Genomic DNA, 4,533 nt, shown 5'->3' with positions numbered 1-4,533 from the left:
CTGTGGACTGGTTAACCCGGACACTTTCCTGATTCCAGGACACAGGTGCTATGTGTAGTTGCCGCTGCCTGGCCCCGAGGTGATGGTGGCCCAGAATGTGAGAGCCTGAGGTGGGCGGTGGTTGGAATGTGAACTCAGCCACTGCCATAGAACTGATCAGCCTTGAAAACTGAGGCAAAACAGCATTTTTATTTATTTTAAACTATATGACAGTGATGGAAGGAGATATGGGAAGGTGAATAGCTGTCTTTTGAAGCTTCCCAGCGGTATTTACAAAGCATCACAGTGGATTCAGGTCTTCAAGGATTTTCATCCCATAGATGAAATTGTCCAACCCAGAAGTGGCTTCCAAGGGCTTCTGTCTTTACCGGATGGACCCTCCCATCACAGAGCCCTTCAGCAGTCTGACCAGGGCTGCAGACCTTTCCCCCGGAGCAAGTGCACACACACAAGACCCAGCCCAGGGCTCCCATGGGGTCCAACATGCCAGGATGTGGATGAATCAGCTGGGACAACCAGGTCAGGAGACAGTTGTCCCTGAGCTGGGACAACTCAGGTTTACAGTCGAGCCACAGCTGGACCCCAGGCTAGCCCTCAAGCCTTTCTGGGACTCAGTTTCCGTCTCTGGGATGATGGGATTGGACGCAATCGCTGCTTTGTAGACTTGACTCAGGGAGGTTTAGGGGAAGGGAGACAGCAGGTAGGGCTCTGGCGCTATCTATTCCCAACTACTCCCAAGCCAGTCTGCCCTGCTGTCTTCCTGAAGGAGAATTTTAGGACTTTAAACAAAAAAGGAGACCCTGCAGTTTCCAGTTCCTCAGCCTCTGGGAGAGTTAAGAGAGGGTGGGAGTGAGTCTTGGCAGGGGAGCTAGGAAAGCCGGAGTGCGGAAGTGGGAGGAGACCACTTCCAAGTCTCTCCAGAGCAACTCTTGTGTCTCAGAGGAGCCTGGACACCACTCACCGGAGAATAAGACACAGAGGTGTTTCCAAGTTCGCCATTGTCATCCTTGGAGATGTGCAGTTTAAAAAGATTTTTAAAAACTTCAGAACTTCCCCTGCCCACCTGGCCACCTTCTGTTTACACTGTGAACACCCACTATTTACACTGAAAGCTCAGACCAATACACCTAAGTTGGTAAGATAAACAGTGATAAGCAATACCTGTCATATTATACACGTTTATTCACGTGCCCCTTCACAGTCTGCTTTGCAGCCTGCTGGGACACTTTTGTCACCCCAAGTCTGTACCTGGAGGGCAGTTTACACAGTAGAACATTCCTCTGGCAAATGCAAAAATGTCTCCAGGCGCTCCAGGAGCCCCCAGGGCTTTGAGGAAGCTGCAGCCATCTGGCCTGGCCCCGGCCAGCCAGGGCTCCCAACTTGGCCAGCCGCCAGCCTGGCTCCAGCACTGGGCAGGGGCTTGGACCTGGGCTGGAGGTGGAGGGAGGACGTGCCTAGGAGGGTGATGACATCACTGCTCCAGCCCTTGAAAGATGAGCTGTTCCGGACTCTCAGCTCCCTCCGCTCCTGCTCCTGGGGCTCCTCTGAGGGGTGGAGACTGTAGGGATGACAAGCAGCGTGTTGGGTGAGGAGTTGCAGAAGTGACCACACAGCCTGCTCCAGACGTGGTGAGTGCCAGGCAGGGGTGCCCAGCAGCCTCACGTTTGTAGAGGATGGGATGTCCTGGCTCAGGGAGGGCAGGCTGCGGGAGCTGACCCCCACCTCGGAGGGTTCTCTCTGGTCCTGGGGAGTCTGGGGAAATCTCCCTTCCTTCCCTAGTTCTGACAAGTGGACGGGGAGAAGGGCTCCGGCAGGAGGCATGAGGAAGTGCCTTGTTTGTTTTCTGCTTGGCATTTGGCATGAGTGATTCAGTGATTGATTTTTATGGGCGCTGGAGGAGCACCTCCCGCTAAGGAAAGGGAGCGGGTATGGGCAGCAGGGGTGAGGTGGAGTGTGGGCTCCGGAGTCCGGCTTTCCACTCACAGCTGCGCCACTCACTGGCCCTGTGTTACCTGCATAGCTCTGTAATCTTTCTGAGCCTCAGTTTCTCTGTCTGCAAAGTCCTTTGCCTGCCTGCTCCCTGGGGACAGCAGGGATTAAGTGGGACAGCAGAGAGGGTTTGCTAGCCTTGGCTGATAAGCACTGAGGTGACTGGTGAGGGTGGCTTTATTTCAGACAGGTTTTGTATCCCTCTGCTCACGGTCCTGGCCTCAGGGTAGAGGAGATGGCACCGTCCTGCCCTGCTGTTGGAGTCCGAACTCTGCTTTCTTTCCCGTGGCTGACTTTGTTGGACAAGTTATTTTATCTCAGGTCCCGAGCCACAGCGACGACTTAGCCGCTCTGGTGATGGCAGTGAGCTCCTGCCCGTGTCGCGCACAGTGGCTGTACAGTGGCAGCCTTCTGAGAGTTGCCGAGGAGACAGCACCATGTGCTTGGGTGGGGTGGGCAGTGTGCCGGGCTCTCCGGCAGGTCGGGATGCGCCTCCTGAGTCACAGGCTGCCACAGGAAGTGGGTGCCCTGGCCGGGTGTGGTGTCGTGTGGGCTCCCGGGCCAACCCCACCTCCGTTCTTTTTGAGGGAAAGGAAAACCACGCATGGCTGCATGAGCTACTCCAGAGGACATCGTCTCCACCCCTGTTTCTCTGGCGAAACACATGCTCTGCCTCTCCCTGGCAGCAGTGCCGTGACAGGGACACGCCCCAATCGTGAGCCCCAGGAGCATAGAGGGGAGTTTGTTGCATTTCCCCCTACTTGGGCCAGAGTGAGGAGAACGCTGAAAACCAGGAGGTGTGTGTGCCACCTGCCACCAGCTCTGCTCCAGGCTTGCCACCCTTCCTGCGCAGATGCTGTGCTGGGCCTGGTGCGAGCCAATCTTAGCAAAGCCTTGCAGGGTCAGGGAATGTCTCAGCCTCTTGGCACTTAGCCTTCTCACCCGTGAGCTTGAGGGGGTTGATGACTGGCCGTGCCTGCAGGATGACCCTGAGGACTTTGGATCAGACTGAACCGGGCTGATGCTGGACACAGAGCTCCAACAGAGGACCATGAGCCCTGTCCCCTCTGCCAGCACACTGACTGGCTGGACACACAGTCCAGAGGCATCTAGGGCAACGTCAGGGCTGCCTATGTCATCTGCATAGTGTGTGGTCAGGGAGGGGCCACTGAGCCAGGGTGAGCCCTGAACAGTTGACAGCAGGGACCACAGTGTCCTCCATCTGCTCACAGCCCCCCCTCCGTGTGATAAGTGCGCCCTACAGGGCAGGTGCTGGGCAGCGTTGGCTGAATGACTGCAGGCTGAGTGAACGAACGGGGGGGGGGGGTGGGGGTTGCTGGTCACAGTACAGGCACAGGAAGCGCACAGAGCTTGTCACTAATTAAAGGAAACCAAACAGAAAGGACAGCACATTGCATGATTGCAACTATGCAACATTCTGGAAAAGGCCAAGCTACAGAAACTGTCAAAGACCAGCAGTGGCTGGAGGGAGGGAGGAGGCGCTAGCAGAGTGCAGACGAGCCTGCGGGCAGTGCCACTCCGTATGATGCTGGGACAATGACCACGGGCCACACATGTATACCACTGCAGAGAGAAAGGGTCCAGCACCAGGGCTGAGACCTAAAGTCCCTGCAGGCTCTGGATAGCAGTGATGCGTCTGTGTGGTTTCATTATTGCAACAAACACACCCTTGGTAGGGACTGGTGAGCATCAGAGAGGCTGTATTAGGGGGCAGGAAGAAGAACTCTGCCTTTCTCTTCAGTTTCCCTGAACCTAACCTTAAGCATTGCTGAATGCATTGCTTGAAGATTTCAGAAGGTTCTCAGAGCCCAGGGATCAGAACCTACTGAGACCCTGAGGTCCGAACATGTCATCTCCAAGGTCCACTCAACCCGGGAACCCCAGCCCTGAGTATCTGCCTTAGTGTGTACACTTCCGGAGACAGGGAGCTCATTACTTTACAGTCAGCCTGTTCCATCTCAGGAGCTGCTGCTGTTAATCCCGCCTTAGACTGAGGTACAGCCCACCTCCCACTGAGCAGTGGGTCCATTTCTGTTTCTGGGGTCTTCATGATTCTGGAGCTGTTGGTTGTGTCTGAACTAAATGTCCACAGCGGCACTGTGTGCTCTTGAGAAGCGCAAAGTTGACATCCCCCTTCAGGCTACTCTGCTTTTCCCAGGGCTTTACTCCCTCAGAGCACCCCTGGGACCGCTCTCTGAAACAAGCCTAGGAGTCAGGTATTCCTCTGCGTCTGTCATCAAAGTGGGGTCTGCAGGGGTCTAGAAGGTAAAGGGATGAACCTTGCACATCAGAATCACCTGGAGGCTGGGTGCCCATGCAGGTGTAGCTCTCGGTCCTAGGGACTCTGATCTGAGATCTGGATACTCAAGGACTTGCTAGCATCTCCAAGGACTTCAAGCCAGGTGGGCAACAAACCATATTCAAAGCAAGCTGCTTTGGCAAAGGGTTTGCTCCTGAAATTAAGGCTCCTTCCCCAGGCCCTTCCTCCTAGTCCCCACAGCTGAGAGATATGGGGCCCCAGCC

At 55.5% G+C, this 4,533-nt stretch overlaps 1 protein-coding gene across 1 annotated transcript in view; it reads left to right on the top strand.

The window, feature by feature from the left end:
• Positions 1-1,180: 1,180 nt before the first annotated feature.
• The window catches only part of Bdkrb2 (bradykinin receptor B2), a 22,861-nt gene continuing 19,508 nt past the window's right edge, over positions 1,181-4,533 (top strand). Inside the window, exon 1 of the mRNA XM_005390374.1 lies at positions 1,181-1,628. The gene's annotated coding sequence lies outside the window, so the exon portion shown is untranslated. The remainder of the gene's footprint in view (positions 1,629-4,533) is intronic.

The sequence above is a fragment of the Chinchilla lanigera genome, unplaced genomic scaffold (genome assembly GCF_000276665.1).
Source record: "Chinchilla lanigera isolate Chin_1 unplaced genomic scaffold, ChiLan1.0 scaffold00037, whole genome shotgun sequence".
NCBI lineage: Eukaryota > Metazoa > Chordata > Mammalia > Rodentia > Chinchillidae > Chinchilla > Chinchilla lanigera.
The sequence above is the reverse complement of the archived record's forward strand: the minus strand, read 5'-3'. Positions and strand labels throughout refer to the sequence as shown.